This window comes from Stigmatopora nigra, chromosome 22 (genome assembly GCF_051989575.1).
Source record: "Stigmatopora nigra isolate UIUO_SnigA chromosome 22, RoL_Snig_1.1, whole genome shotgun sequence".
Lineage (NCBI taxonomy): Eukaryota > Metazoa > Chordata > Actinopteri > Syngnathiformes > Syngnathidae > Stigmatopora > Stigmatopora nigra.
Genome location: NC_135529.1, coordinates 5,216,003 through 5,230,571, shown reverse-complemented (window position 1 = coordinate 5,230,571; position 14,569 = coordinate 5,216,003).

Here is a 14,569-nt window from a genome sequence, read left to right as displayed (position 1 = left end):
GGTTTTGCAAAAGTTCTGAAACATTTATATCTCGGTACTTTCCAATTGTCAGGAAATTTGAGGTGATTGGTATCCACTAAGAAAGTAGTCATTGGTTATTACTGGCCATGTTAGGTGGGTACTTCACAAAGTGACATCACAAAGTCTTATTTAAAGGTTTTTCAGATTTTTTTTCAAAATGGGACAAAGTTAAACATTTACCAAATACTTGTGTCGCAAACTTGAGTAGACAGGCATATTTTGCAATATTTTATGTCTGGCTTGGCTAATAGATGTGTCTCCGGTCCAGAGACTTCCTACCGACTGCCAGATGTTGATAGGGGGGGGGAAGCCAGGACAGAGATCAGGGGCCAGAGCGGCCATGCAGGCCCAGTTGATGAAATACTCTTTCACTTATATAAACTGAAGTCTTTACAACATCCTTCGACCTCGTGTGTATGTGTGCCGGCTAGAAATCACATCTTAGTGGGGATTTGTGCTGCAATTCTGCTTTTTTTTCTCCAAGACATCCTCCCTTAAACACAGATCAGTTGGTTGCCAAATAGTGTTGCCACACCCGCATAAATGTTTGCTACTGAAAGTAACATTTCCTGGCAGGGTTTGTAAAGACATCAGTTCTGGGAAACGTCATAGCCGTGCTTGCTATTGTCACAATAATAAGAAGTGAGAACAAGTAGTGGTTTTAGGTTCAGTGTCATTTTCTTGAGGCGGGGTTTACACTTGACTAGCAATTTCAGATGTGCGTATTTAAGGAGACGGTTTTGAAAAGTGCAGTTTAAAAATTTGGATTTAATGTTAGTTTTCGTATTTTTCATATGTTTACATTGTTTTTTTTTTCTAGCTCTGGGGATTTACTCTTTGTCACCCCGAATGAGTCATTCTTTAATTGCTCTGCATTATTTTTATTTAATGTAATTGCTTTTTTTTTTAACAACCTGTTATTATTTTGCCACGTATTTAAGCCTGAATACATTCTTTCAAATAAATGAATGGCTGGATTTACAAGGTTTGGTCATCCTCTTTTGATAATCCTGCAAATGGTGTTGTTTACTTTGAAACTGTATTTTCTCCATTGTCTGTCTGACGAATGTGGATGAATATGAGGGTGGTGAAGTTTTGGAGAATTTGTCATGTTTAATCTTCAAAAGCATCTAGTTTCCTGTACGACCGGTCAGAGATGAGATGTATTCATAATACACTGCCTGCAGCCTCAACAGACTTTTGCAGGAAACCATAAGCAAACATGCAGTTAAGGCACAGTTGAGGCGGTGTCTTGCTCTTCCTGATGGAGGTTTTGCTCTTTCAAGAAGTTAATATAAAAAGAAATACAAATATATATTCATATATACATATTTGTGTTCATCTTTTCTACTTATCTCTTCTGTTACCTAGCGATGAGGATCCTAAAGCTAAAAAAAAAAACAACACAGTAGTTTTTTTTCATCAGTTTTGCATAACTACCCAAAAATAGTTCAAAACAGGTATCGTTTGAAAGCAAGAAAAATGGTCTCCCCAATAACAATCGATTTGGAGTTATCATAGCCTAATTACTATACACTACAGTTTTACATCTTTGATGAGAAATGATCCGTTTTATATGTACCCTGACAAGATGGTTTCTAGAATTTTAATGAAAACCAGACAAAGTCTACAGCTGACCGGAGATGAAATGTGGTTTATCTCACCTTGTCAGTTCATACGTCTCTATTACAAGGCAGCAGAAACGTGTTGGAGTGTGGGGAGGTCACACACAGTGTCACAGCACTCACATTTGGGACTGTTAAACTCATTGGCTTTCTTTCCCAGGGGAAACAAAACGGCTTAGACATTTGGAAGATGTGATTGCATTTGTTACATGCAATAAGGGAAGTTATATTTCAGAAAGTGCAAGGGCACTTTAAATGCAAGTTTGGGCATCTAGCAATCTCAACTTAGCGGAAAAGAGCGGCCTACCGTCAAGAAAACCTTGTTTGTCCACACAGACACACATGCGCACAAGCACGCACACATACACGCATGAAGCATCTGGTTGAGGCAGCAAAGTGAGTCTGCCAAGAACACAAACCCTGCTCCTGTTTTTTGAGGGCTTCACGTGATGGCGAGTCAGCTTGGAACTGGTGCGTGTGACAGGTGTAGGTTCTTGAAAAAACAATCAAAGAGTACCTAATTACATTCTATATCAAAGAGAGGGATGGAGTGTATAATGTATACATTAAATACATTAACAGCTATAGGTCAACCATTTAAGCTGAAGTTACTATAGTTGAATTATTCAAGGAAAAACTAGCCTGTTACTAGCCTCGTATGTCCAGGAAAAATTTTGTTAAGTTTTTTGCTCAAATTTACTGTCAGAACGTGTTTGTCAAATATTGCTCAATTTTAACATTGAGAACACATTCAACAATTGTCAAGAAATATCACATTTAAAAGCAAAGTAGTTCTTGATCAGATCATTGAAATGAAATAAGACTTCTTGTTTCATGCAAAAATAAATCATTCGTAATCAGAAAATCAAGTGAATACCTCCATTTAACTGTATTTATAAAACTTTGTGAAGTAGTACCGTCAGCAGGTAGACACTATTGGTTTGAAGTACGATATAATACAAAGATTTTCCACGTCTGTAGGAAGACAACACAAAAGACTTGGAAGCGCAACCCTGTGTCAGTTGTTAAACGGCGCAGAAAAAGACCTTGTCAAAAGCTCAGTGCACATTCAAAAGCGCTATCGCCCGGTAATTAAAGTATTTTCAGTTGAGAAAAGAAGCCCAAAGAACCTGAAGACTCTCCCAAGGTTAACTTGTCTTGAAAGCTTTCATTGAAAAAATTATCATCGTATGAATATATTTTATTTGGTTAAACTTTTAAAGTGATGCTGGCGACTACCCAATGTCAGCATTTGCATGATTCTTGCTTTTTAATCATTAATTTAAAGTGCTTTCATTGCAAAATAATGAGTGAATCTTTTAACTGGCTTGACATTAAGATTAGGAAAAAACATTATAAATGCTGTAGTTGGCAGAAGCTCAGAAATAACACTAACAAACACTTGAACAAATTCCTGTAAGCTACAGAATATTCCTTTAGTAAGCCTTTCATGCACGAATTATGATTTTCTTTAAACCTTTAAAGTCAAAATGGATCAGATGTCTGGCACAGGCATTGACGAAATATTACGATTATCAGCGAGCATGCAATAGGTTAAATATGATGTAAAAAAAACTCTTCAAAGCACAAATGGGACTCTAATAAATGTGTATTTCGGTTTTTATTTATTACAATTCAATTAGCATACATTTTTATCAACATTGTATTCAAATATATAAATGTATTTCTAAATATTGGTCAAATAACAAAAATATATAATCATAATTAATATTTTTTTAAATACATTTGCTCATTTTGTGCTGACAAAAATAGTCCCCAAAGCATTAAAGTGTCCCAAAAAACTTTTTAAAAGAACCAAAATAGTCACACTTAAATTTAAAAATTCTTAAGTGTCAACATTTGAATAACTTCTCCCTTGTAGTGTCCACTGTCCCTAAAAGGGTTAATTTCTCCAGATTCTAAAGGTGAATGTGTGGCGCATTTGCTTCAACTTTTTCCACATTGCTCACTAAGTTTGACTCCAATGGACTTTGTGCTAAGCTCGGCCCAATTTTGCACCTCCGCTCGCAAGTGATAGAGTTCTATCAGTTCTGACAGCTTTCTACAGCCTACTGAGAATTGAGGACTCCCTCATTTTGCCCCCAAAACACTCCCGCACACACACAAAGACACTCAGACACACTCCTCTGCTGTCTTTCTCAAACGGACGAAGGACAGGCATGAAAAGCGGAACAAAAGCTGTCAAAGCAAAGAAAAGAAAAGGTTTGAGGATATCTGCCAGGGTTCTGGGACAATAGTAGACTTTGACACTGTTTTTCTGATTGCCTTGTTTTAATTGAAAGTATATATCAATATCTAGCATGCCTTTTTGTTTAAGTTGTGTCGGGGTTCAACCTTAATTCCACCGGAGTAGAAAAGACTAAGCTAAGTAAATACCAGCTCAGTAAAAAAAAAAAACTTTACAAATTAGGAACTCAGTGATTTAAAAAAGGATGCACATTCTCAGAAGCATGTATTTTTGTAAATTTATTTTGTTCATGTCTGTGTGTTATCGGTATGTAGTTGTGGTCTTTAAAATGTAAAATAATCAATATATCAATACATTTGATTGTCTCTTTTTTGTCATGCAAGTGCTGGAATCCAAATCCTCTACGTAATTTCAGCTTTTAGTGATAATTTTTATTCCGCTAAAAGTAAAGGTAAAGAGGCTTTATAATATCATTTTGACCTCCATATTTCAGTGGGCATACAGTCTTCACTTTTTCCCATTGTTTCCGCCTCACACTTTCCACCTGACTCATTTCTGCCTTTGTCTTCAATTGTTTTTAACCTTTGACTCCGTGTGCCACTCTTAATCCTTTTTTCGATTCAAGGAAGGGTGGAGGCTGAATTATTCAGTATTCATATTTCCATCTTCATCATCCCGCCACACTCAACTCTGACCTAAAAAAAAAGCTGCCTTTCTTTCACTCGATGAATTACTATCCCATCTTCTGCGAGACCTTGCCAATCTATTAATCTAACTTGCCATTTACTGTCTTTTCTCTGCAGCTCTGTTAAAGGTTGGCTGCCTCTCCTCTCTCTCAATCTGTCACTCAGTCTTTGTGTGCAAATCCCACATCTTACTCCTCCAGACTGAAATATTCAATTTGGATGCCATTTGTTTCACACTTGGCAATAAGAGCTGTGTGCTCTGTCCTTTGAATAAACTAGGCTGTAATCACCAAGTGCACTCACTTTTCACCCTGACCAGTCTTAACTTTGGCCTGTAATGGAACCACATTTAGTGTACACATTACTGGCTTGACACTGAAATAGTGCAGTAGCTATGTGAGAAGAGAATTTTGGAATGCCCTTGTTTTTTTTTTTTTTTGTTTCAGGCATTTTTACAAAAAGAAAAAACTGTGACTAAAAATCTCAACTGACATTTTGGCCATAGGAATGGTATGCAATGAGTTTGCGAATTCCCAGACAAATATTTGCTGCAATTATGACTTAACTACGACTTTATTTTGGTGATAGTTTAGTAAAGGGGTGTCAAACTCATTTTTTTTTGTCGCGGGCCACATGGTAGTTTCGATTACATCCAGAGGGCCGTTATGTCTTCCAACTGGGCTGCCAAAATTAATCGATGAAAAAATTGACAGCTTTCTCGATCGTGCTAATCGATAGATCATTTTTGGACATTCAATTTAGTAATTTTTTTGCAATCTTCATTTGAATTTCATCATAAAACAGAAAGTCGGCACTCATGATTTACTTTCCCGGGCCACAAAAAAAGATGCGACAGGACAGATTTGGCCCCTGAGCCGCCACTTTGACACCAGTGGTTTAGTACAAAAAGAGGGCAGATCGTGGTCATAGGCCAATTTTTTGTGCAAAGATCTTAAATAGATTCAGCATTTCTGTGACAAACCGTCAATGTTCAAGTTGCAGTTGTTTCAAAGATGACTCACAAAATGCTTCATATTTTTTGCTCCACAATCTAAACGCTATTTAACGACGCTCCTCCCTGGAAAAAGCTCAATTGCCAACAGTTGACTTAATGCACCATTAGTACATCAAAGATTTCCTTGTGCTGAGATACTTAAAATGAAAATCAATGAAAATGTCACTCTCCGTTTCCACTAATGCTCTCCACTATCTTCACGCCGACAATCATGCATCCTTTGGGCCCATCTAATCTGTGATGGCACACTTTCCAAGTCCTCAAGTAACACCTCCGCTCCCTCTGCAAATGGCGACAATCCGTTGCCCGGGGAACAAACTTGTTCTTGGCCTCTGTCATGCAAATCTATTTGGGGGAAAAAAAAGGCCGAAAAATCAAGGAAGCTGATCAAGGCACTTTGCACGCTGTAATGCAAGTAGTAATGAAATTCAGCACCACCAGGACACTCTTTTCATTGGAAAGAAGGTCACCACGATCAGGAGGGCATTACAAAAAAAACTAGTTTGCATTGAAATAAAAAAAAGTAAGGAAAAGAAAAGAATGGAAACCCTTTGTTCTTGCATTTAAAAGAATTGATCGAAAGGGGAAAAAGAGGAATGACTCGTCTGGCAAATTAAATCTACTAGAGCCTGTGCGTGCCCTCACTGGGGTATTTTCTCCTCGGTGGCTTTAGAACACCCTTCTTCCTTCTAATGGAAGAGAAGCAGAACAGATGGGACACAAATTGCACTTTCATACACCTCAAGGTTCAAGGCAATTTCCCCTCTGTGCCTCTGAAGTTCTCGGATTGCCTCTCCATCCTTTGAGCCGCTCACTAATCAAAGGGGTTTGGGTTTGTTCAGTGCCCCGACTTGTTCTCTCTCTCTTTCTCTCTCCCTCTCTCCCACTGACATGAACACAAAAGCACACACACACACACACACACACACAACACGTGAGTGAAACCACAAACCCATAAAAGCACTTTTCGCATTGACCACCCCTCATGTTTTCACTAGTCATCTATGGCAATCATTTTAATGATGTCGCTGTTACCATCAAAGCCACTCTCTCTCAAAAAAACCCCAAAAAACAGAAAAGGATGGTAGATGTTATACATAACCCTGATATTTGCTCATACATTACCAAGAATTCATTTTCTTGTCTCTGCTCATTGTGTCCTTATAATACAACAATTATCATTACTCAAGATTTTAAACTGGGAACAAAAACTCTGTATATTACCAGCTATGGAACAGAAAGATCTGTATTGTCTTGCAAATTCAACAAAAACTATGATTTCTTTTTTTAATCAGAATAAAATGACTCTAAATACGACTACTACAACTACTGAACTGAGAACATTATATAAAAAAATGAATACATTTTAGCTTATTGGAGTCAATGTTGACATTTGAAGGCAGTCTCTTTTTATTTATCATGCCTATCCATATTTGGGAGAGTCCACCCTGTATAATCATATGGTAGGCAAGCCCTGGGATTGGCTGGCAACCAATTGAGGGTCAACCCCACCTACCCTGCACCCTCATGAGGATAAGCAGCAGTATGGAAGGTGTATGAAAATTTAAATATGGAAATCGTGATGTTCCATAAATTCTTCTGATAATGGAGAAAATAATGTTTAAAGTAAAACCCACTTCCTGGTAAGGCTGGCTTTTATCTACTTTTTTCTCCATTATAAATTAGGTCTCCTTTTTCCAATGTATTAAACAAGATCTTTTCACGTTGAGTGCACATAATGAAGGTGTTGTCTGTCCCTTTAACATCAACATTCAATATTTAACTCTGCGGCGAGTCAGGTTGTTATCAGACTGTGACAGCTTTAATATCAAACTCCAAATTCTTACTAACTATTCACGTTAGAAAACATTGTAATATGACTATGCAAGACAAAAAAATATGAATGAATATGAACTTTGTGCAGCGTCAGAATCGATTCCCTTTGATTTTTTGTCTGAGCGTCCTTGAATTTTGTGGAGCTGCTGTTGAAGTCATAAATACTTGCAGCGATATTGTTTACAGCTTCATTAACAAACAAACATTAGAGCCCATTTGACTAAATACTGCTGACAGAGAATACGGCGATCAATCTCCATAGCAACCGTGCCCATTAATTAATATTGCACTTGGAGATTCAGACAGATGATGATTATTATGGAGTGGGCCTGCTTTTTAAATGTGCGTGTGTGTGCATGTGCGTGTGTGTGTGTGTGTGTGTGTGTGTGTGTGTGTGTGTGTTGGTGTGTGTGTGTGTGTGTGTGTGTTTTGGTGCGTGCAAGGTTACCACAGTGCACCATCTTTCCTTTCTGGCCTTTGTCCCGCACCAAGAGGCACAGCCTTGCTCTGCATACGAACCGCTGGTTAACTCTGTCCCCAAAGCAATTACAGACAATTGTGCTAGTTAGTAATTAGTGGATTAAATGAGTCGGCCGTTGCCATGGCGATGGAATTTTTCAATAATACTTGTCAGAATGGAGAGACCTTTAAGAAGAGGAGGCGAGGGGGGGGGGGGTATCGGGGGTAGTGGTTTGAACAGATGGAGGCAGGTACAGGTCCAGTCAATTTACTGCTATCATTAGTTTGCTTTCTCTCTCATTTCCTGAAACCGCTTCAAGCTAATTAGGGTTTCAGGGGGGTGCTGGAGCATATCCCAGCTGTCTCTGGGCCTGAATCGGTGGTCAGCCAATCGCAGGGCACAAGGGGGCGGAAAACCGTACACATTCACACTCATACCTAGGGACAATTTAGAATGTCCAATCAGCTTAGCATGCTTTTGCAATGTGGGAGGAAACCGGAGTACCCGGAGGAAACCCACGCAGGCAAACTCCACAAAGGTGGACCGACCTGGACTTGAACCCAGGACCCCAGCGCTAACCAGTCGCACCACCGGGCCGCCCCATTAGTTTGCTATTGAATGCAATTAGTACATTGAATGCACACTTTCAAGTGGAGGCAAAGAAAAGGGAAAAAAGGAAAAAACATTGTAATTAACCTAAAACAAATCAATGCAAGAGCAAAGCTCAGCATGAAATGCAGCCCGTTTGTTTACGGCAAGAAGAAGCAAGCGTGGCCGGCTTGAAAGCAAGCGCAAATACATTCTCAAGGTCTCCACTTGCACTTGAGTGTTTGGGATTTTATTTGGAGCAAGTTGCGTGCGCTTAGCTTAGATGCTTTTTTGGCTCGACTGTCATCTGCTGTAGTTATTGGCTCAGTCCTATACATATTGCCCATATATATATATACATTACCATCTGTGCTTTTTGTCCCTTCAGGACCCGGCATATTGAGAAGACTCATATGGAGGAGGGTAATGGATTCCAAACTACAGCATTTCATATCCTGTGTAATTTGATCGCTATTTAGTCTGGATATCTGATGCCCGCTCCTCTCCCTTTATGAAAGCACGTGTGCAAACGGGGCCCGAATCCCAAAATGATTTATGGCAGATTCATGAAGAGAGGCCAAGGGGAGAGAAACAGATTAGGTAGAAATCTAGAGAGATAAAGATGAGACGTCTGTCTGCCGCTGAGGGCAGCGAGACAAGTCCCGTCTATATCCAGCTCAGGGAAATGTGCTCAGGGCCCTGACAGACAGCGTCCAACCATCTCACAGCTGACACAGACATCATCATTCGTTTCTGCTCCTTGGGGAAGGGGAGAGCGTTGACATTGGCAATTATAAAGTCTTTAGGGTGGCCTTGTACTTCATTTAGCTCTATACTTCACTTTTATAAATGATTCCGCCAGCGACGTACGGTTGCATCTGCTAGTTTTTTGTATCTTGGAGCGGAAGAAAATTCAAGGTTTTTCTCAGTTTTGTTGTAGTTGGGTTTTGTACACCCGCTCATAACTGTGGTGGTGTTTAGAATTCATGTTAAATGGGATTCATTGCACACCTGGCATCATTTAAACTGCTCGAAATTAACCCCTGAATAAGATTCAGATGTTCTTGCAAGTGATATTCGGGACTAATTCCTTCAACCTTGTCAAAATTCTTGGCAGCAAGTAGCCCTGAAGAGGCGGTGTCCAAACTACAGCCTATAGGCCACCTGCAGCTCAGTTTTTTAAATGATTAAAATATCACTGGATATGACCCACAAAAGAATCTTAAATTCATCCTAAATTCTGTTGGATTCTTCACCTTTAACACAAGATGATTTCCAATCAAACGAGGAACCTGTAGAATTTCAGTATTTTCTTTTACGTCTATGAATTGCCATTCATATTAGTATCATGCTGTCAATACATAAATCAGAGAAATGTATTTGAATAATTTTTTGTTGTTGTTTGCATTGATGGCAGGGGCAAGCTGAAACAATGATCAATTAAAACCATTGCCATGATGGAAATACAGGCCAAATATAATTAAAGATTCTTCATGTAACAAAAGTAATTGTAATGGCCCGACTTAGAAAGCTATTGAAAGTGCATCTTTTTAGGAAAATCAGAACTGAAAAGATGTTGGATTACATCTATCAGCCAGATTTAGGACAGATAATAAGAGATAAGAGATGATCCCCAATGATTTTCCCACCATTCTTCATAGTCAGTTTCTCCAAGTCCCATCATCATTACATCACCCTCAACATTAGTTCTGGCCAACTTTGACTTCCTACTGTGGTGATTATTTTTTCCAGGAAGAAATGTTTATGCTGACAAAACAAGAAAAAAAAAACCTGAGCTGATTTAGTCCATTTCTCTTGTTTTCATTTTCCATCTCCCTTTCATTTCTCCCCTCCGCTCTAGGTACGATGGCCGCCAGCCGTAATGCCGGTCGGTGGGAGGCCGCCTTGGGCCGAGTTGAGTGCTGGAAGTTTTGTGTGATTACGCCTGAAGCCCCCCCTGCTGAGGCGGAGGGAGTGCGAGGGAAAGCGGTGAGCTTTTAATACCGCACACAATAGGGCACCTCAAGCCCAGACAGGCACCATATTTACACCGAGCCCAAGCTCTGCCTGAGCCTTATGACAGAGCAAGCGGAATGATCACCTCTCGCCTTGCAGCCAAGGATCCATAATTCATGAAGAAAGGTGGCTGGGGCGCAAACAGGGCATGCTTACAGGAAGAGGGGCTGAGGGGAACCGGGGTGGGCGGGGGGCTGGCTGCCTGAGGAGTGTGTCCTGAGCCCTGTGTGTCGAAGTAATTAAATGGGATTAGGTATGCACTGAACCCATTTTCAGAGAGATTGGCTGGCAATGCCATTATTATTGGAAAGGATCAGAGGGGCTTAAAGGCATTGGGGAGAAAGGTAACTGAAGGAGAGGTTTGTGGAGATTTATTAAAAGAAAAACGGGGAGAAAAAAATAAATCGCTAATGTAGGTGGCAGCCAGACCCTCATCTTTCGCGTCCACTTTTAAGAGGAGAGAGAAGCCGTGGCCGAGTTTCCCGCGGGAGTGCGGGCTGAAACGAGTTTGAGGTGGGATCGACCTTAGACTTCACCTCCGCTTTGCCCCGTAACATCCGTTTTTAATTTGTGTGACAATGCGAGTGCGGATGGCGGCTGATTTGCAAGAGAGCGCCCACAGCAAAACTCATTTGAATAAGCACACAGCCGAGTTATCAGGCGGAAGTGTTTGCAGAGGGAAAGAGTGCTAACAATCTTTCGTCACTCCAGCTAGGGCAACCTGAGAAGCCAGTTTTCTCCCTGTGCACCTGGACGGTAATCCTCACGGAGCTAACAAAGCAGGTCCAAACACAATCCTGTATTGTAATCTCAACATTTTATTTCTAATCCGAGAAGGCAAAAATCTTAGGCGGTAAACCTAATCAGAGATGATTTCCTTTTTGCCAAAAGAGCTGAGGCAACTTCTTGTTTGCGCCTCCCTTCTTCCCTTAGGCGACAGCAACCCTGGGAGAGATGCAAAAAGCACGTCCCCCAGGGAGAAAAGCTGCCTCGGGCCGCAGAAAGCCTATTTACAACAAGCTGTGCTTGTTACTTTCATCAAAATAGAGCACAGAGCGTTTTCTACCGCCATGTTTTCTGTGCTTTTGGCAGGAGGTTGTTATTGTAAAGCACTGACTCCATTGTGTGCAACCGTGCGGCCAAAGTTTAGTCAAGTGGAGATGCTCGGCCACAAAAAGCTTTGTTCCACCAGAGGTCATTGTGGTTATGGACGGTTATGGAAGGAGGTAACTTTGGGGAGGGACAAATGCGCTCCATCCTGGGCTGTCTTCTATCATCTTCGATTAAAGGATCGACGGTCTCTGGCGGGCACGTTTGTCATAATCTATTGGCGATGGCACATTCCAGATATTGAAGGAAAGGACAGAAAATCAATAGGCTGGATTGGTCTGCCAGGCCCAGAGGGAGGTCTCCTTACCCGGGCTCGCATGGCTAAGGCTCAATTCTCCTGCATCAAGGCTCTCTTTTCACTCCTGCTTGGACCATCACTTTGAATTTCGTCAAAGGGTTTTGTTCGGGGGGGGGGGGGGCAAAGGGAGGGAAGATATATAGCATGATTGTGTTGGAGTGAACTGACCTGCCATATGCCCTCTGGCTAAATATGCAATCACTTTAAGACTGTCTGTGCAGATAAAATCTTTTTGTTAGCACCACCTCCCATATAGAGTCAGTGTGGTTAAGAAAAAAGAATGACTTACAAAGATACTTGGACTTTTTTTTTTAAATTAAGTATCATAAAAAAGATGTTCTTCGTTGTAGTAGAAAAGCTATCTAGCATGAATTGAATGGTAATATCGTCCTTGTACAAGTACAATGAGATGCACACATAAATAAGTAGTCATTAAAGGATTTTTAAATAGCAAAATGCAAGATAAAAATCATCAAAATGCATCAGTATTCACATCGCTTTGCTTTTTCCACATTTTGTTAAGTTACACCCTCATTCAAAAATTGAATAAATGTGTTTTTCCTTCCAAGCTCCACACACAAAACCCCATAATGACAATGTGATATTTTTGGCCAGTTCCAATACACTGGACACCTACTGGTAAAAACAACTTTAAATTCACAAAGGAGAATGATGAAAGGAGCCACATGATTGGACATCTGTCATCGACTTTGGTTCTGAGAGAGTTCATCACTCATTTTCGCAAGTGTATTAAGACTAACAAGAAATGTATACATAAGCATCAACTGTCTTTACTACAAAGCTTAAAAGAGGCTTAGAAGCATTAGGTTTCCATTGATCATCCTGGAGAAATTTCGACAACCTAATTGAAATCTTCCTGCAGTAAAAATTCACTTGATCGCACATCCGCCTCACAGTCCTGAGATCGGGGGTCCAATCGCTGGTGGGTTCTAACTAAGGATGCCAACCATCCCTTAAAACAGAGAAATAGAAGTTTGCGTCCCGTATTGATGGAGAAGGGATGGCCCCTGATCAAATCTTACTGTCATACTATATACCAATAGTACCTTAGCGATCGACTGGTAGCTCGCGATCGACGTATTGAACACCCCTTGGTCTATTCTTTCTGGCTCAAGTATTTCAAACAATGATGAAAATTAATATCCTCAAGAGGACTTGAGTCCGCCTACGAAATCTATAAAGTCTTCCATCAAAACCACCTCCGTCGCTAAATGAGGACATTAATCTGAGGTTGTATTACTTTGCAGCTCTTCAAAGCATCTTGACAGTGGGAGTTGCTTTTTTTCCAGCCTTTAAATGCTCTTCATTGCTCAAAGCTGATTCCGATGGCAGCTACGGTGGAATAAAAAACCCCAAAAAGCCACTATTGCTGCAACTTGTTTTGCTTCTAGCCTGCTTATGAACCTTCCACCCCACTACCACCATTACACACACAACTGAACACTGCAAAGCCTGTGGAGTGAGAGCATCTAGGCTGGACTGGATACAATTTAATTGGCGTTCTGTCAGCACAGGATGAGCGATATGTGCCAAACAAGTGCGCGCAAGGAGCTTAAAAAGCAATCCCTCCCGTGGCGTGGCATTGTCTCTGCATTGGTCGTGATAAATGCAGTGCACGAGAGCTCCCTATCCGCCATTATCATCCGATTCATCTCCACCTGCGCTCAGTGGTCCCACTAAAGTCTTGCCACCCAGTTATTTATGACACGCTTGGAAAAGGCCCTTCTGTAACAGCGCACAGAACCTGAGCTTAGGTGAATGTTGAGTAAATAAATCAAACTGCTAAACGAGGGCAGCCAGCAGAACCAATAAGACCCTGTCTCCTATTAATTACCCCCCAAACTGCGCAACTAACAGTTTCCTGATGCGGTGATTGTTCCGAAATTCCAGACTCTCTGCTAGAAGGGCTCAGCTCATCGGATGCGACCGGGGCCGTGAATTATGCGCCGTCAACGGAAAGGAGGCAAATAAAAGACGTGTGGAATAATCCCCACTAAGGAGGCTGTACACCAGTCGTTTCCTTTAACAACCTGTCCCCCTTTTTGAAAAGATTCACTTCCTAATCACAGATGAGAGATGTGCACATCAAACAGCAGCGGCGACTTTGGTCTACGCAGCTGCCTTATAAAAGCAAACAAGCTATAAATAAAAGAGAATTTTATAGAGGGGCGTCTGTCGGGCACGCCGGGCTGAAATAGAGACGGAGGAAGAGAATGAAACGCAGAGGTGAGGAAAGGGAGCGAAAGAAAACAGACAGGGAATGGGGGGGCGGGGGGGGATCAGATAAGAATGGAAAGGAAGGAAAATGACAACACACAATAGACTAGGAAAGAACAAGAGAAGATAAAACAGGAAGGGCAGACAGGGAGGTTACAATGCGTGATGTTACCGAACACAATGTGACGCTATTTAGATGGGATTCCAAGAACAGGTTGGCTTAGGGTGCGACTGGTGTCACAGCTTGTAATGAAATCCTTTCATGTGGCAGATGATAAGAGGGGGAGAGCAAGAGGAAGGCCCCTCTGGGAAGGAGAGGACACCCGACCACCACCTCCACCGGAGCAGGGGAGAGGAAAAGTGCACAGGAAGTGGCTCGGCATTGACGCGGAGAGTTGGGACTAAAGACAATCGACTGTTGACTGTGCCCATGTCAACTTTTCTATCCTAGCACAGCGTGCCGTTTT